Raw genomic sequence first — 20474 nt, forward strand, 5'->3', positions numbered from 1 at the left:
CTGGATATATTTCCCCCCATTCTATCCTGCACTCCACTTGTTCAATTTTCTACTTTGACCCTGTCCCTTTTCAAAAGTGGGTGCTTCTAACTACCCTCTCCCCGAATCTGCCCTCCCTTGTAACATCCTCCCTCTCATCCACTTCCCCCTACTCTTCTGTATGGCAAGATACCCAATATAGTATGTATACCATGCCCTTCCTAAGCCAAATTCAATGAGACTAAGGTTGACCAATTCTCTTTTGCCTTCCTGTTCTCTCCCCCCCCCCCATTGTAACAGTTATCCCTTGCCTCTTCTATATAATTTACCCCATTGTGTCTCTCCCTGTCTCCTCTCATTACATTTCTCTCTCCTCTCAATTTCAACTTTTAAATATTATCCCTTCCTATTAAATGGATCCTGGGGCCTCTGTCTATGTATACCAGTATACATATATACACACATTCACATATGTATTCATATGCCCATATACCTTCTTATATTGGAATATGTATTTATATATGTGTGTGCGCACATACACACACACATATGGATACTTACATGTATATTTCCTTCAACTATCCTAACACTGAGATAAGTTTTACAAGTTACAATGATCAATTTTTCTGTGTAGGAATGTAAAAAGCTCAACTTTGCTAAGTTCCTTACAATTTCTCTTCCCTGTTTACCTTCTCATGCTTCTATTGCTTCTTACATTTGAATGTCAAATCTTCTATTGAACTCTGTTTTTTTTTTTCATCAAGAATGCTTGAAAGCCCTGTATTTCATAAATGACCACATTTTCCCCCGAAATATGATACTCAGTTTTGCTGGGTAGGTGATTCTTTGTTTTAATCATATCTCATTCGACCTCCAGAATATCTTATTCCAAGCCCTTTGATTCCTTAATGTATATATAAGCTGCTAGATCGTTTGCTATCCTGATTGTGTTTCCACAATATTTGAATTGTTTCTTCTTGGCTGCATGTATTATTTTCTACTTGATCTGGGAACTCCAGAATGTGACTATGATATTACTAGAATTTTTCTTTTTGATTAATTTTTCAAGAGGTGATCTGTGAATTCTATCAATTCCTACTTTTCTCTCTTGTTTGAAAACTTCAGGGCAATTTTCCTTGAAAATTTCCTGGAGGATGATTTCTAGATTCTTTTTTATTATCATGGGCTTCAGGTAGTCCAATAATTTTTGAATAATTTCTCCTGGATCTCTTTTCCAGGTCAGTTATTTTTTCAATTAAATATTTCACATTGCCTTCTTTTTTATTCCATTTGTTTGGATCTGTTTAATAGTATCTTGATTTCTCATAATATCATTAGCTTTTACTTGCTTCACTCAAATTGTGAAGGAATTATTCACTTCAGTGAGCTTTTGAAATTCTTTTTCAATCTGGCAAATTTGGCTTTTTAAGCCATTCTTCTCCTCATTGGCTTTTGGCCCTCTTTTGCCATATGAGTTAATCAATTTTTAAGTTGTTATTTTCTTCAGTCTAATTGTTGGCTCTCTTTTCATCATTTTTTTTGCATCATTCTTATTTGTCTTCCCAATTTTTCCTCCACTTTTCGTATTTGATTTTAAAAATCCTTCTTGAGCTCCTCCATGGCCATTATAAAATTCATATTTTTCTTGGAAACTTTTGGTGCAGGAGTTTTGACTTCATTGTCTTCCTCCCATTCCATTCATTCATCCTTTTTGTTACCCAAAAAGGAATCTAAAGTTGGATTTATGTTCTTACTTTGCTTCCTGTACTTGATCATATGGCCATTCAATTACTTGACTTTTGAGATCTTTGACACAGTAGACCTCTGCTTCAAGAATGGAGAGCTTTGTCTCAAATTGCTGGTGGTTTTGCAGCTGCCAGAGCTATTAGGAGTGCACCATCTCTATAGTCCCCAAAGTGCTCTGGCTCACTGGTCATACCTCAGGACCACCACCCAAGATCATGGTTCAGATCCAAGCATGTTGCAGCAAGAGCTATTATTCTTTGAATGTTTCCTTGCCCCCCCCCCCCATTTGCACAATGGTAGCTCTGCAGCAGCCATGGGGAGGCAGCTGCATGGGTACCCTGACTCCATTGCTTCTTGCCAAGTGGATAAAGGTCAGATTGTGCCTCTGCCCCCCACCTCCAGTTCCAACAGAGTTCTACATTGACCTTTCACTTTGTCTTTTATGGGTTGATATATCTGGAAACCACCACAGCTTCGAGTGATCAACTCTCCCAAGATCCATTTGAGCCAGTTCTGGTTGGAGCGGCCTAGGAGCTTATACGGTGGGCTCATTAAGGACTGGGCTCTGCTTGCAACATATTGTGATGGGACCTTCCTACCATGCCTCCAGGATGCCTTTACTGGTACATTTGTTTCTCTCTCTCACTTTGGAGGATCTGCAGCTCTAAAATTTGTTTAGAGTCATATTTTATAGGAATTTGATGTGGTTATGGGGGGAGCTCATGGGGATTTCCTGCTCCTATGCTACCATCTTGTCTCTGCCCCAGTATTGTGTTTTCAATTGATATTTTCATGAATATACCTGGATAGGTTTAACCTTGGGTCTCTTTCCCTTTTCTTAAAATCAATGGGAAGACATATTGGTGCTTTCTTACTCAGAAATAAAGGTAGTTCTTAAAGTGAATTAGGTCTGGTATTAGCTCTAGATGGAACTCTGGTACCTTGCTACAGAGAAAACTAACCACAACTATGGCAGAGTTTTAAGAAATTGTTGAGGTTTTAAACATACTTGAAAATTGATAACATTCCATTTTCTTGATAATTTTTTCAAAATATATTTTGTTTCTGACATTGCTTGAAAATTGTTAAATTTTAATAGACTAATGGTTAATCCTATGAAGAGCATTATTTTAAAATTCCCAAAACTCTCACCACAGGGTAGTGATCTAGTGCAGCTGGGTAATAGAAAAGTGCATAGTCTATGGCAGTGTAAGTAGCTACTCCTGAGGCTAGCAGCCCACAGTCTAAATGTTTAAAAATTACCTAACTGAATTTCTGGGAACTGAAATGACAGAATAAATTATAGTCACTCCTGTCCCCCTTCTGACCCTACAAACTCCAGAGAATATTGCCTCTGTGTAAAATCCTGAAGTAGTGGAGGCTTGGGAGTCCTAGAGGAAGGGCATGGCTGTGACTGTTATGAGGCAGGATGGGAGGTCCATCACTCCCAGAATAAAAAGTATTGGTCAGAGTCCTCTAATGCCCTAGAAGCAGAGAACCACTTTAAGAGCTAGGAAGTGGGCAATAACAATGGGCAAAGCACAAAGTTTAAAAACAACATCTTTAAGATCTTATTATGGTGAAAGGGGAAAGCAAGGTCCACATTCAGAGAAGGTCAGCATTAACCCTTCACATTCATCTAAAGTCTTTAAAGGGCATATGAACTGATCTCAATCCCAAAAGGCATTCTCAGAAGAGTTCAAGAAAGATTTTATATTGTTTTATTTTATTTTGCTTTTTGGATGGGATAAGGCAGAGCAATTGGTGTTAAGTGACTTACCCAAGTTCCCATGGTTCATAAGTGTCTGAGGCCAAATATGAACTGAGGTCCTCCTGACTTGAGTGCTGGTGCTTTATTCACTGTGCCACCTAGCCACCCCAAGAAAGATTTTAGAAGCCAAATTAAAGAGGTAAAAAATTGACCAATTATTTAAATATATAATTGGCACAAAGGAAAAAAAAATCACTGAAGAGAATAACTCCTTAAAAATGCAATTACCTAAAGGTAAAAGGAGGTTCAAAACCTAACTGGAGAAAATAAAGCCTAGAAAGGAAAATCTGACTAAATGGAAAATGAGGTTCAAAAAAATAACTGAAGGAAACATTTTTAAAAGAATTATAATTAAATAAATTGAAACAAATGAATCTATGAATCAGCAAGAATCAAGTCAAACAATATCTAAAAAGTGAAAAAAAATAGAAGAAAATGTGAAATATCTCATCGGAAATACAACTGACCTGGAGAAGTAGATACAACAGAGATAATATAAGAATTACTGATTTGCTGGAAAGCCATGGTGAAGAAAAGAGCCTAGACATTATCTTCCAAGGAATAATCAACTGTCCTGAGATATGAAAACAGAGGGTAAAAGACACATCCAAGGAATGCAAAGTTCACCTCCTGATCCCAAATTGAATACTTCAAGGAACACTGTAGTCAAATTCAAGAATTATCAGGTAAAGGAAAAAAAATATTGCAAGCAGCCAGAATGAAAGAATTCAAATATCACAAAACCACAGTCAGGATTACACTTGGCCTTGTAAGTTCTACATTAAAAGATCAGATGGATTCAAATATGATATATTGGTTAGAAGAAAGGGAAGAAGTACTAAGGGAAAAGGATAAGTAAAGGGTTAGGAACTTGTAGGGAAGGAATATTGAGGGAAGCTGTAGTCAAATGGAAAATGCTTTTGCAGAGGGAAAGGAAGAAGAGAGAAACAAAAGCATTCATTGGGCAGGGGGAATAGGGTGGAAAGAAAAATACAGATAGTTATCATAACTCTGAATGTGAATGGGATGAACTCTCCCATAAAACGGAGGCAGGGAGCAGAATAGATTAAAAATAATAATCCTACAATATGCTGTTTACAAGAAACAAAATTGAAACAGGGGGATACACACAGAGTAAAAGGTAAAGGCTGGAGTACAATATGTTATGCTTCAGCTCAAGCCAAAAAAAAAAAAAAAAAACAACAACAGGGGAAGCTATCCTTATCTCAGACAAAGCAAAAGCAAAAATAGATGTTGTTAAAAGATATAATGAAGAATACTATATCCTGCTCAAAGGTACCATTAACAATGAAATAATGTAATTACTAAATACATATGTACCAAGTGTTGTAGCAAGCAAATACTTAGAGGAAACGTTAAGGCAGTTAGAGGAAGAAATACATAGCAAAAATACAATAGTGGGAAACATCAACTGTCCTCTCTCTGAACTTGATAAAATCTAACCTCAAATTAAACAAGAAAGAACTTAAGGAAGTGAATAAAATTGACAGAACTCTAGAGAAAACCGAATGGGCATAAAAAGGAATACACTTTCTTTTGAGTGGTACATGGCACATACACAAAAAACTGATTTTGTACTAGAGCATAAAATGTTGCAATTCTATACAGAAAGACATAAATAATAAATGAAGCTTTTTTCAGATCATGACTCAATAAAATGATATGTAATAAAGAGCTATACAAAGACAGACTAAAAACAAATTGGAAACTAAATAACCTTATCCTAACGAATGAGTGAGTTAAACAACAAACCATAGAAACAATCAGTAATATCATTCAAGAGAATGACAAGAATGAGACAATGTAGCAAAACTTTGGGATGAACTGAAAGTGGTTTTTCGGGGAAGTTTTATGTCTCTGGCTGCTTACATGAATAAAAAAGAGAAAGTTAAGATCAACGAATTGGGAATGCAACTGACAAAGCTAAAAAAAGAACTAATTCAAATAACTAAATAAGAAACACTAAAGACCAAAGGAGACATGAATAAAATTAAAATAAATAAAATCATCAAACTAATAAATAAAATTAAGAGCTGGTTTTAAGGGAAAAAATCAATAACATTGATAAACTTTTAGTCAATTTGATGAAAAGAAAGAAGGAACCCAAAATACCAGTATAAAAAATGGTGAACTTAGCTCTAATGAGGAGAAAATTAAGACAATAATTAGCAATTATTTTGCCAAATATATGTCCATAAATTTGACAATCATAATGAAATTGATAAATATTTCTTTGAATTTTTTAAAATAAATTTTATGTTTTTTTGTTTACATCATTAATTTTCACAAGATTTTGAGTTAGAAATTTTCTTCCCATATTTCCCCTACACACCACCCTGAAACAGTGATCCCACTGAATATCTCCTCCCCTAATCTGCTCTCTCTTATATCTACGCCCTTCCCCCTCAGATTTTCCAGTAGGGCATGATGTATCTCTATGCCCCCATGCCTGTAAATCTTATTTCACAGTTGCACATACAATAGTAATAATGATAATGATAATAATAATAATAATAATGGCATATATATTTAAACATTTGATTTTAAGACTTTGAATTCCAGATGCTTTTCCTTCCTCCCTCCTCACCGTTACTGGAAAGATAAGCAATTCAATATAGGTTGTACATGTATAGTTATGCAAAACATTTCCATAGAGAATATATTATGAAAGATTGACTATAATTTGCTCCATCATATCCCACCTCACACTTGTTCTCTTCTCTAGTTTGATACTGTGCCTTTTCAAAAGTGGTTGCTTCCAACTTCCCTCTCCCCAGCCTGCCCCTCCTTCCATGATCCCTTCTCTCATCCCCTTACCCCCTACTCTCCTGTAGGGTGAGATATCCTATTTAGTGTAGATGTAATTCCCTCCGTAAGCCAAATTCAATGACAATAAGATTGACTCATTCCCTTTTGCCTTCCTGTTCTTCCCCTCCATTGTAATAGTTTCCCCTTGCCTCTTGTATAAGAGACAATTTACCCCCATTCTGTCTCTCCCCATCTCCTCTCATTATATTACTGTCTCACCTCTTAATTTCACCTGTAAAATATCACCCCCTTCTTAATCAATTGGTCCTGGGCCCTCTGTCTATGTATATTTATGTACACATATATACACACACTCACATATGTACCCATAAGCCCATATACCCTCCTACACAGACATATATATGTAAGCATACATACACACACACATACACACACACACATTTTTCTATTCCCTTCAACTATTCTCCTACAGAGAAAAGTTTCATAAGTTACAATGATCATTTTTTCCATACAGGTATGTAAATAGTTGAACTTTGACGAGTTGTTATGAATTCTTTTCCTTGTTTACCATCTCATGCTTCCCTTGATTTTTCTATCTGAAGTCAAATTTTCTATTCAACTCTTTTTTTTCATCAAGAATACTTGAAAGTCCTCCATTCCACTGAATGACCATATTTTCCCCTGAAACATGATACCCAGTTCTGCTGGGTAGGTGATTCTTGGTTTTAATCCCAGCTCCTTTGACCTCAGGAATATCATATTCTAAGCCCTTCAATCCCTCAGAGTAGAAGCAGCCAGATCCTGTGTTATACTGATTATGTTTTCACAATATTCAAACTGTTTCTTCTTGCCTACGTGTAATATTTTTGCCTTGATCTGGGAATTCCAGAACCTGGCTATAATATTCCTAGGAGTATTCTTTTTGGGATCTTTTTCAGCAGGTTATACGAGGAATCTTTCAGCCTCTATTTTTCCCTATGGTTATAAAATAACAGGTAATTTTCCTTCAGAATTTCTTGAAGGATGATTTCTAAGTTCTTTTTTTTATCATGGCTTTCAGGTATTCCAAAATTTTTTAAATTATCTCTCCTGAATCTATTTTCCAGGTCAGTGGTTTTCCAATGTGATATTCCACATTGCCTTTTTTTTTTTTCATTTGTTCGGATCTGTTTAATAGAATCTTGATTTCTCATAGAGTCAGTAGTTTCCTTTTGCTCCCATCTAATTCTGAAGGAATGATTCTCTTCAGTGAGCTTTTGAGATTTTTTTCCATCTGTCAAATTTGGCTTTTTATGGCATTCTTTTCCTCATTGCCTTTTTGATCCTCTTTTGCCATGGGAGTTATACTATTTTTAAGGTGTTATTTTCTTCAGTCAGCTTGTTGACCCTCATTTCATTATTTTCTTACATTATTCTCATTTCTCTTCCCAATTTTACCTCAACTTCTCTTATTTTGTTTTCAAAATCCTTCTTAACCTCCTCTATGGCATGTAATCAGGTCATATTTTTCTTGGAATTTTTGTTTCAGGAGCTATGACTGTGATGTCTTCCTCCTGTTCCATGCTTTGATCCATTGTGTCAGCAAGGTAGGTGTGTAAAGTCAGATTTCTGTGCTTGCTTTGCTTCCTTTGCTTTTTCATGTTGCCACTCAACTACTTGCCTTTTGAGCTTTTTGCCACAGTAGAACTTTGCTACCCAAGAGGGGAGTTTTGTTCCAATTCCTGTGGTTTTTGCAGCTGCGGGAGATACTAGTTGGCTGAGATCTCTGAATACTCCATGTGTTCTTGCAAACTATTCATACTCCCAAGGATCTCCACTCTAGACAGTGATCCAGATCCAAGCAGGTTAAAGCAAGAGTGATTATCCCTCAGCTGGATCACTTGGTCCCCCTAAAATCTTTAGGTCAAGATCTCAGAAACAGCTAATGAGGAGGTGGCTGCACAGCAGCCACTCCTCAGCCACTTCTCCCAAGAGTGGGGCAAAGGCTGGAACAGAGTCCCAGACTCCTCTTTCCCAATGTCCACACTGCAGTAACCTCTCACTTTACCCTTGTAATCTATGGTTTGATAATTCTGGAAGCCACCACAGCTGCTTGTGATCTGAAGTCCCTCCAGCCAGTTGCTGGTTGTAGATGTCCTGTGGCTAAAACCTCTGGCTCTTTCAGGCCTGGGCCCTGCTCCCAGTGTGCTGTGCTGGCTCCTTTCTGCCAAACTGCTGTGCTGTCTTCAGTAGGAGGTTAGCTCCTCTCTGTCATTTTGTGAGTTATGTCGCTCCAAAATTTTTTTAGTCATTTTTTTTTACATGAATTGGAGGAGGGGGAAGCAAGAGCCGGATGGGAGTCCTGTTTCTACTCCTGGATGAATATTTTAAAAATAAAAATTGCCTATGTAATAAGAGGAGGAATTACAGTATTTAAACAACCCCATCTCAGAAAAAGATATGCAACCAATAAACAATGAGTTTATTTATAGGAGAAACTCTCCAGGGTTAGATGAATTTACATGCAAATTATATAAAATATTTAAGAGCAATTAATTCCCATGCTTTATACATTATTTGAGAAAATTGGAGAAGGAGTCTTACCAAATTCTTTTTATGATGCAAATATATTATGGATACCTATGTTAGGAAAAACCAAAACAGAGAGAGAAAATTATAGATCAAATTCCATCATGAATATAGTTGCAAAAATTTTTAACTAAAATATTAGCAAAATTATTGCAGCATCTTATCACAAGAATAATACATTTTGATCAGGTAGAATTTATTCTAAGAATGCAAATCTGGTTTAATATTAGGAAGTCTCTCAGTCTAATTGATCATATGAACAATGAAACTAGAAGAAACCATATTATCTTCTCAACAGAGGCAAAAAAGCTTTTGAGAAAATGCAAAGCCCATTCATATTAAAAAAAAAAAACTTGAAAGCATCGGAATAAATGAAGTCTTCCTTAAAATAACAAGTAGCATCTACCTAAACCAATCAACAAGCATCATATATAATGGAGGCAAGTGAGATGCATTTCCAATAAGATTTGGAGGAGGGAGAAACAAGGATGTCGGCTATCACCCCTCTTATTCAACTTGGTTCTAGAAATAGCTGTAGCAAAGAGAAGAAAAAAAATGAAGGAATTAGAATGGTCAAAGAAGAGAATAGTTCTCACTCTTTTCTGATGATATACTTAGAGAATTCTAGAGAATGAAGAAAAAATCTACTTGAAATAATAAATAACTTTAGCAAAGTTGCAGGAAATAAAATAAACCCACAGAAATCCTCAGCATTCCTACATATTTTGAAAGATACTCAACAGCAAGAAATAGAAAGAGAAATTCCATTTTAAGTAACTGTAGACATTATAAAATATTTTAAAGTCTACCTGCCAAAACAAACCCAGCAACTATATGAATACAGTTACAAAACACTTTTCCCACAAATAAAGTCAGCTGTAAATAATTGGAAGAACATCCTTTGCAGAGGATTAGGAAGACCTGTTATAATAAAGATGACAATTTTGCCTAGATTAATTTACCTATCTAGTACCATACCAATCCAACTACCAAAAAAAATATTTTATGGAACAAGAAAATGTATCAGAAAAATTCAACTGGATGTGCAAAATGTACAGAATATTAATGGAATTAAGGAAAAGAAATGCTGGGGAGCTTTGACTAGACATACCAGATTTTATTCTGGATTATAGAGCAGCAGTCATCAAAACTGCTTGGTACTGGTTGAGAAATGGAGTGGTTAAATCAATGGAGTAAAATAGGTACTCACGACACAGAAGTCAATGATGATTGTTTTTAACTGTTTGGTAAAATCAAAGATTCCATCTTCTGGAATAAGAACTCACAATTAGACAAAAACTTTTGGAAAAACTGGAAAAGAGTAGGAAAAAATGCACATAAACCAATATCTTGTACCAAAAGCTAAAATAAAGTCAAAATGGGTTCAGAAATAAAAGCTCACAGTATAAACAACCTAGGAGAACAAAGAAATGTTAACCTGTCTGATTTTATGAAGGTTAGAATTTATGACCAAACAAGAGATAGCATTACAAAATGAAAACAGAAAACTTTGATTAAATTAAATTAAAAAGGTTATGTACAAACAAAGCCAATGTAACCAAGATTAGGAGGGAAACAGAAAATTGGGGAAGAAATTTTACAACCAGTGTCTCTAATAAAGGGATCATTTATTTTCTCTTATCTTTTTTTTTTGTTGTTGTTTTTAAAACTTAGATTTCCAGATTCTTCCCCTTCTTCTCTCCTCATCCACCTCCATTTGGAAAACAAGCAATTCAATATAGGTAGTGCATATGTAGTTATGCAAAACATTTCCATAATAATTATATTGTGAAAGACTATATTTCCCTCCATCCTATACTCCCCCATTTATTCTATTTTTGATTTTGAGTTATTCCCCTTTCAAAAGTGTTTGTTTCTAAGTATCAACTCCCCAAATCTTCCCTGCCTTCTGGCATACTCCCACTTATGCCTTTTCCCCCTACTTTCCTGTAGGGTAAAATAACCAATTGACTGTGTATGTTACAACCTCTGTAAGCCAAATCTAATGAGAGCTAGGTTGACACATTCCCTTTCACCTTTCTGCTCTTCCCCACCATTGTAACAGTTTTCTCTTTCTTCTTTTATGTGAGATAATTTACTCTATTCTATCTCTCCCTTTGTCCTTCTCCCAACATATTCCTCTCTCACCTGTCAATTTTATTTTTTAGATATCATCCCTTCATATTTAACTCATCATATCCCCTCTGTCTATGTATATATGCATTCACACATTACACACATCCCCTCCTATATGTACATGTAAATATATGTATACATGCACACACACGCACACACACATATATTCCCTTGAAATATCCTCATACTAAGAAAAGTCTCACGAGTTACAATGAATGTTTTTCAATGTAGGAATGTAAATAGTTCAAATTTAATAAGTTCCTTATGATTTCTTTTTCTTGTTTGCCTTTTCATACTTCTCTGGCTTCCTGTATTTTAAAGTCTAATTTTTTGTTCAGCTCTAGACTTTTCATCAAGAATGTTTGAAAGTCTTCTATGTCATTTAATGTTAATGTTATCCCCAGAAGTATTATACTTATTTTTGCTGGGTAGGTGTTACTTGGTTTAATCTTAGCTACTTTGGCCTCCAATATATCATATTCCAAGCCCTTCAATCCCTTAATATAGAAGCTGCTCAATCTTGTGTTATCCTGTTTGTGTTTCCACAATACTCAAATTGTTTCTTCCTGACTTCTTGTAATATTTACTTGTTGAACTGGGAACTCTGGAATTTGGCTAAAATATTCCCAGGAGTTTTCTTTTGGGGATATTTTTGAAGAAGTGATTGGCAAATTCTTTCAACTCATATTTTGTCCTCTGGTTCTAGACCATCAGGGCAATTTTCCTTGAAAATATTTTGAATGATGATGTCTAGTCTCTTTTTTTGATCATTGCTTTTAGGTAGACCAATAATTTTTTTTTTAATTATCTCTCGTGTATGTATTTTTCAGGTCAGTGGTTTTTCCAATGAGATATTTCACATTGACTTCTATTTTTTTAATTGTTTGTACCTGTTTTTATAGTATCTTTAATTCTTATAAAGTCATTAGCTTCTAATTGCTCAAATCTAATTTTGAAGGAATTATTATCTTCAGTGAGATTTTGAAATTCATTTTCCATCTAATGGGTTCTGTTTTTAAAGCATTCTTCTCATTGGCCTTTTGGACATCTTTTGCCACTTGCCTGCTTTTACCTCACCTTCTTTGCTCTGCCCCTAAAGGCCAAATTTCTAAAAGCTACAGGGAAATGCTCTATATCACTATTGGAGAGTTGCAAATCAAAACATCTCTAGGGTACCACATTTTACCAGTCAGATTGGCCAACCTGACAAAAAGGAAAATGACAAATGCTGAGGATGTGGAAAAACTAAAACACTAATGAATTATTGTTCGAGTTGTGAAGTGATCCAGCCATTCTGGGGAACTATTTGAAAACTATGCCCACAGGGCTATAACATTGTGTATATGCTTTGACCTAGCAATACCACTTCTAGTGCTGTATCCTAAAGAGATCATAAAAGTAGAAAAAGTATCCCTATGTAGAAAAATATTTATAGCAGGCCTTTTTGTGGCGGGAAAGATTTGGAATTCAAGGGGATATCCTTCAATTGGGGGATGACTAAACAATATGTGGTATATGAATGTAATTGAGTACCATTGTGCTATAAGAAATAAGGATCAGATGGACTCCATATTAACCTGGAGAGACATACATAAACTAATACTGAGTGAGGGGAACAGAACCAGGAAATCTTTGTACAGAATTACAAACACATCATATCTGTGATGACTGACTTTGATAGACTTGCCTCCCCTCAGCAGTGCAGGGTTATAAGAAACTGCAGAGGACTCATGATGGAAAAGGTTTTCCACATCCAGAGAAAGAATTATGGAGTCTTAATGGAGATTGAAGCAAATTGCATATTTTGATTTTCATTATGTTTCATATTGTTTCTTCTTTCTTGTTATTCATTCCATTGGTCATAATTCTTCTTTACAGTTTGACTAATGTTTTATGTGAAGATATATGTAAAACTGATATCAGATTGCATGCTGTAATGTTGGGAGAGGGGAATAGAGTAGGGAGAGTAAATTTGGAATTCAAAAACTTTTTGAAGTGAATGTTGTAAACTAATATTAAATAAAAAGAAAGAATCCATTCAGCTGAATGAAGAGTATATGCAGAGCTGTCAAGTATCTACAATTCATTTTAAAACAATTAAACAATGATAACTTTAAAATCACTAAATATCAAAGCCTTTCCCACCCCCACCCCAATACCCTCTCACCCAATCAGTTTATCAGTTACCTGCCTGAGGGAAAAGTTAATGTTCTAATAAACTAGTCATTAACTTATGTAATAACTGATTTCCTGTAGGTTATTGCTATTATAAACCATACTCAATAGTTTAAAATATCAATAAAATATTAAAAAAGAAAGCATAAACTTCCTGGATCTGTTACCTCAGTTTGGCAAGCAGTTTGTTTCTTTGGAATTAGTAAACATTTTTTTTCTCTGTTTCCAAAGGTGGAATAAACTTTTATCTGTTTGGAACACTAAGATGCTCATGGGTGAGTGGGTGGGTGGGGATCAGTCTTAATTTGAAAGTCCTGTCAAACAGAGTCAAATGAAAGCTCTGCAGCATTGTCATTTGGGAATCAATGTGAAGGACATATTTTTGAAACATATTTAATCCATCTGGGAAAAAATAAACTGAAATTACATGTTAACAGCATTGAGAAATTGCATATTATTCTATATTCTAGGCACCAAGTTAACATAAATTACATTTAAAGGATAACAGAGCTAGGTGACTGTTAATTATGTCTGGCTTTTGTAATGTAATGCCAAGGAAAGGCAACTTCCCAGGTTCAAAATACCAGCATAGGTGCTCTCTATTTTATTCAGTGACAAACCAAGAACAGAGAAGATCAAAACATGACATCATTCAAAATACAGCATTTACTAAGTGTGATTAAATAATCTCCAAGTACTACCCCACCCCAGGACCTTCCAATCATTCAATCAATTACAAAGTCCCTGTTCTAAATACTACTCCATCCCTAGGCTATACCTTAATTAAGTCCACCACAAAACCCCTCTTCTCAAATGGAGATTAGTTTCCAAACATAGGTAAAGTACCTTCATTTGTCAATCACAGAGCACAATAAGGTCAAAAGTTCCCCACCCCCAGGATCACAATTGAATCTACCCCAGAGTTACAACAAGTTTAAACACAGCACTTAATACCCAAATGGAGGTCTTTTCTTCATCTTGACACGAGGCAAGTTCTCAGCAATCTTAGTTCCTGGGGAGACAAGGCTTAGCAAGGCCATAAGATACATTGCCAGTCCCTTCATGAATTTATCCTCTGTCTGTAGAACAGTCCTAGAACCCCTGAACACATTAGCAAAGCCCTCTCCCAGGATTTCTGTAAACATACAACAAGAAAATCCTTCTTCAGGGCTTCTGAACCAACAGAAAGGCTCCCAGACCCCTGCAACAACAGCACTGTCCCTCACCAGTGGACAGTATTCACTCTGTCTGCAGGACAGTCTCCAGACCCCTGCAACAACAGTACTGTCCCTCACCAGTGTACAGTATTCACTCTCTGTCTGCAGGACAGTCTCAGGGCTTCTTAGCGAACAGCCAGGTTCCAGGACTTCTTCAACAAAAGGACAGTCTTTCACCAGTGGACAAATCTGGCAAAATAACATCAAAACAGACAGACAAAGTACCAGCAAAACAGCCATGTCTCCTCAGTCCTTGGCAGCTCAGGGGGCAGGTCTCAAAAGTCCAGGGCAGTTCAAAGCGGCCACCAGCAATTCTCTTAGTCTCTCTCTCTCCACGAGGTGCTGCTTCCAAAAAGATCTTCCGCCTCTCTCTAGTGTCTCTCCAAATCTACCTCACCAGCTCCTCCCAGTTCAGGACTTTCTTTTCACATCAACAAGCCCATCCCACAGGTGGGATTAACAAACTCTGGGTTTTAACACAATCAATTTGAAAACCAAGCCAATACAGGGGAATCTTTAATTGCCATTACTATCACAGCTTTGTACATATTCTTTTTCTCATTCCCTTCAATCTTCATACACCCCTTGCACAGTCTTTGTTTTGTTTCAGTGATGTGCTGTTCACAAATTCGAGTGTATTCTAAAAGAAAACATATTAACTTTTTCCATTGTAAATTTTTTTATTACAAATACATTTCACATTTCACCAATGACTGATTGTCTAAATATGAATTTTAAAAAGCTGTAAAACAAAACTAACATCAGCAACAAAAATAATGCAAAAAAAAAACCAGTTTTATTGACTCTTTCTCTGCTTACCCTTTGTTGACTTACACAAAATACATTGAAAAAACATTATCTATATTTTGGAGACTTCTTTAAATGTTTCTTCTTCAGCTCAAGAGGTAGGATTGGCTGTAATATGGTGAAAATGCTCTCCGTTTTGTGAAGATGTTTTACTGTTGCTATTTACAAACATTATCTCAGTGTTTCAAATAAAAGAAATGCAGATTTACTACAGATTTCATGCTAAGAGTTCCCACAACAAGATTGTCTCTGTTATGTCAGAATACATCACTGTTTCTCAGCTTCTGAAATAACAAATCCCACTTCATAATTGTTCCTCTGAGCCAATGAGTGACAGGGAAATATTTATGAGGATAATGAAGTAGATAACAATATCTTTCTGCCTAATCACTATGAAGCATTGGAGTATATGTTTTACACCTCAAAAATGTGACCAGTTCCAATCAATTATGAAGTGTTATAATTAACTTCAAGCTGATTCCTTGTAAAGGAAATCTAGAGATTAGGGGACAGAGTCAAAATGGTCTAGTAAACACAGTAACTCTACATGGTTCCCAGGCCAAACAATTCCAATAACTGTCAAATCTGATTCTAAAAAAATTTTACAGCTACAGAACCAACAGAGTGACAGAGAGAAACAAATCTCCCACTGAAGGCAGCCTAGCAGGCCAACAGGAAGGTTCTATCACACCAAGCTGGAAGCCGAGTGCAGTCCCACAGGAAATACCCATGACCAGCCTGGGGCACCCCTTAACCAGTGGCACAGACAGGCCAGAACAGCCTTTAGGAGAATGAATCACCAGTAGCTGTGGTGGTTACCTGATATCTCAACCCATAAATGAGAAATACCAAGTAAAAGGTCCATCAGGAACTCTGTGGGAACTGGGTGACAGAAGAGCATGGTCCAGCCTCTGCCCTCAGGGCAGCAGAAGTGGAAGAGGCATAGTGGTTGCAGGTGCTGCATTGGTGTCTACCTCCAAAGCTCTTGGCATTTGGGGTATCGTAGGGGGAACAAGTGACAGTCAGAAGGTAATCACTCTGACTTTGACATGCTTGGATCTGCATCATGGCCTTGGTTGGTAGTCCTGAGGTGTGTGGCCAGTGTGCCAGGTCTTTGTCTCATAGCTGTCTCATAGCTCTGATGACATCTGATGATATCTGCCAAAACCAAAGTGATTTAGGACATAGCTCTTTGCAATCTGGAAGCAGAATTCTCTCATGGCAAAGAGTTCAAAAGTCAGGTAATTGGCTGGTAAGATGAGCAAGCAGGGGAAGCACAATCAGAACATAGAATCTTTTTTTTGAGGAGAAAAAGGATCAAAACATGAAACTATAAGAAGTCAATTCAGTCAAAACTCCTGTGTCAAAAGCTTTCAAGAAATATATGAGTGGGTTACAAGTCATGGAGGATCTCAAAAAGGACTTTGAAAATGAGGAGAAGTGGAAGAGAAACTTGAAAGAGAAATGAGAATGATGGGAAAAAATCATGAAAAGTGACTCAACAAGCTTCTAAAGGAGACTCCAAACAATACTGAAGTAAATAACACCTTAAAAAATTAGACTAACTCAAATGGCAAAAGAGGTCCAAAAAGTCAACGAGGAGAAGTATGCCTTAAAAAGTCAAATTGGCCAGATTGAAAAGGAATTTCAAAAACTCACTGGAGAGAATAATTCTTTCAGAACTATATTAGAGCTTCAGTGGAATAGAGGACTTTCAAGTATTCTTGATGAAAAAACCAGAGTTGAATAGAAAAATTTACATTCAGATACAAGAAGCAAGGGAAGTTTGAGAAGGTAAACAGGGAAAAGAACTCATAAGGAATTTACCAAAGTTGAACTATTTACATTCCTACATGGAAAAACGATAACTGTAACTGATGAGAGTTTTTTCAGTATGAAAATAGTTGAAGGAAACATGTATACATATATATACACACATATATACATATATATACACATATACATATATACACACACATATATGAGGGAATATGGACATATGAATACATATGTGAATGTGTGTATATATGCTCAGAGGTATACATGGAGAGAGGGCATGAGACCAATTTAATAGGAAGGGATGATACTTAAAAGGTGAGATTAAGAGGTGAGAGAGGAATATAATGAGAGAAGATGGGGAAAGACAGAATAGGGTAAACTATCTCATATAGTAGAGGCAAGGGAAAATAATTACAATGAAGGGGAAGAACAGGAAGGGAAAAGGTAAAACCTTATTCTCATTGAATTTGGCTCAGGGAGGGAATGAAATACACAATAAATATGGTATCTCACCCTACAGGAGAGTAGGGGGGAAGGGAATGAGAGGGGGGATGATGGAAGGGAGGGCAGGCTTGGGGGGAGGGAAGTTGGAAGCACTCACCTTTGAAAAGGGACAGGATCAAAGTATAGAATAAAACAAGGATATCTTCTATGGTAATGTTTTGCATAGCTGCACATGCACAACCTATACTGAACTGTGTATCTTCCCAGTAAGAGTGGGTGACAAGGGAGGAAGAAATTAATCTGGAATTCAAAGTTTTAAAATCAAATGTTTAAAATATATATAAATACTATTATTAATAATATTTTACCACAATTGGTAAATGGCCAAAGTATATGAACAGGCAATTTTCAGAGAAAGAAATTAAAGATATTCATAGTCACATGAAAAAATGCTGTAAATCACTATTGATTAGAGAAATGTGAAGCAAAACATCTATGGGGCACCACATCCAAACTGTTAGATTGGTTATCCTGAAAAAAACAAAACAATATTTTTGTTGGAGAAAATGTGGGAAAATTGGAACAATATTACATTGTTGCTGAAGTTGTGAACTGACGCAACTATTTAAGAGAGAATTTGCAACTATGACCAAATACATATCCTTTAATCCAGCAATATCACTTCTAGGGCTGTATCTTGATTCTTCTCAGCAATAAAAGGTTCTAAGTCAACTACAAAAGTCATGATGGAAAAGGTTATTCTTATCCAGAGAAAGAATTATGGAGGGTGAATGCAGATTGAAGTAAACCATTTGTTCTCTCTCTCTCTCTCTCTCTCTCTCTCTCTCTCTCTCTCTCTCTCTCTCTCTCTCTCTCCCCTTATTCTCTCTCCTTTTGTTTCTTCTTTCTCCCGGTTCATTCCATTCTCTTTACAATTGACTATTGTAAAAATATGTTTAATGTTAAGGTTTATGTAGAGCCTATATTGGATTACTTAATTATTTGAGGAGGAGGTGGGGGGAGAGGAAGGGAGAGAAAATTTGGAACTCAAAAGTTGTGGAACTGATTGTTTTAAAATAAAAAAAATAAATTAATTGAAAAGAAAACTGATAAAAAACTGCTGAAGTTTTTTTTTTTAATCTATAGAATAAGGGCAGTTAGTAATAATTGTACTATTTATTCCATAAGGTTCTTGGAGAGAAGGATTTTGTAATTTTTTGTCCTAGTCTAGTGGATGGAGCACGGGATTTGGAGACAGACCTTATTTAAAAATCCAGGTTTGAATACTAACATTGTGATTTCCAAGTAAATCACTTAACCTCTCTATGCTTCAGTATCCTATTACAATCCAGATTATTTGAGATAATAAGAACAACCTCACAGAGTTATGGTGAGGATAACATGGGAAACAGTTTATAAACCAAAAAGTTCTATATGAGTTTGATACTATTACCGTGTTTCCCCGATAATAAGACCTATCCTGAAAATAAGCCCTCCCCTTACTGTGTAAGATTCCTCTAAAATAAGCCCTCCCCCAAAAGTAAGCCCTATTGAGATTGCTACTGTAGTGAAGGTGATCCCCTGCGCTACACGCTACATTACGGTACCCTCTGTATGTACCATTCCCCCCCCCCCGGGTGAAACGCACACCCTGCTCCGAGCTGCATCCAATCAGAGCTGCAGCAGTGAGCGCGTCATCTTGTTCTTTATTGAATTCATTATTGAATAAAGGTACATTTTTTTGTTCACATTTACCTGTTTATTAAAATTGCTGTCAATGTTCATTAAACCAAGCCCTCCCCTGAAAATAAGCCCTCTGGTGTTTTTCTGTCCAAAAAAAATTAATAAGACACTGTCTTATTATCGGGGAAACATGGTATTATCATTATTATTCACTGTAAAGGAGCTATAAAAATATGAACTACTACTACTATTATTAGTACTCCAATGACTACCACTACTGCAGCAGCTGCTGCTGCTACCTCTACTTACTACTGCTCCTATGACTAACTTCCACTGTTCATGCTGTGATGGGGAAGGAGAGAAATAACAATGTAAGTGTGTGGGACCAGGATAATGCACACTGGGATTCTCTGTGACTTGAGCATATTATGGTGGTTGATAAGGTTAAATGGAGAGCTTAGAAACATTAATTGTTTGGGAACATAGATGCCTGTTTGTCCTTCATCCTCTAAAAGGACAATGGCAAAAGGGAAATGATGAAATCACTTGCAGCTGACTTGGATTTAAGTGATGGAGACCTCACTTTCACCTCCAGAGTCATCTGGATCCAGTGGCCAAATGTTCATCAGTAGGACTGGAGATGGTGCAGGATGCATTGAGAGAGCCTTGCCCTTGTAGACTAATGTCTTTTCTGGTTCTCACTTTGAGTGAGATAGTGCTCATTCAGTGAATAGGTCCCTTTAAGAAGTTAATCAAGGGGTGGGCCTTCAATCAAGAAAGGAAAAAAATCAAACTGGGAGGGCAGGACCCTCAGACTTCCTGTCAAAAGAGAAACAAAATTAGTATTTAGTATATCCATTCACTCTGTTCTAGGAGGGCAGGACCTATTGTCCAATCTATGAGCTCTAGAGTGAATTGCGTTTAAGGTGTAGTCTTTCATCAAGAAATGTAGCCAATCAATCCAAAGGGGAAAAAAGGCAGCTTTTGGCCATTTAAACTTACAGTCCCTTGAGCAGAAAACCCTTAGGTAAGGATGAATAGGACAGGAGAGTATAGAAGGGGAGTAGTGGGGAGGGAAGAGGAAGTAAGTGGGAGGAGGGGGAAAGGAGTGGAGAGGAGAGGGAAAGGGAGGGAAAGAGAGGAGAGGAGAAGCTACTTACAGGATGTGTTTGTCCTTCATTCTCAAAGAGGACAATGACATCAAGGATGACATGATTTTCAGTTGACTTGGATTTAAGTGAGAGAAGACAATCCAAGGTCACCAGTCTCGCTTTTGCCTTCAGAGCCGTCTGTGTCCAGTGTCCAATAAAAAAAAATTATGGGATCATAGATAGCACAATGATTATTGTGATACAACTCTTCTTACTAATATAAGAAGT

At 36.5% G+C, this 20474-nt stretch overlaps 1 long non-coding RNA gene across 1 annotated transcript in view; it reads right to left on the minus strand.

Annotated features, from left to right (window-relative positions):
* Positions 1-13739: 13739 nt before the first annotated feature.
* Positions 13740-20474, minus strand: part of LOC138142766 (uncharacterized) — a 192873-nt gene continuing 186138 nt past the window's right edge. The window contains exon 2 of the long non-coding RNA XR_011163536.1: positions 13740-14238. This is a non-coding gene — a long non-coding RNA (uncharacterized lncRNA). The remainder of the gene's footprint in view (positions 14239-20474) is intronic.

Source organism: Petaurus breviceps, unplaced genomic scaffold (genome assembly GCF_028583685.1).
Source record: "Petaurus breviceps papuanus isolate PSGF00001 unplaced genomic scaffold, PetGlider_PUasm1.0 90603, whole genome shotgun sequence".
NCBI classification, from domain to species: Eukaryota; Metazoa; Chordata; class Mammalia; order Diprotodontia; family Petauridae; genus Petaurus; species Petaurus breviceps.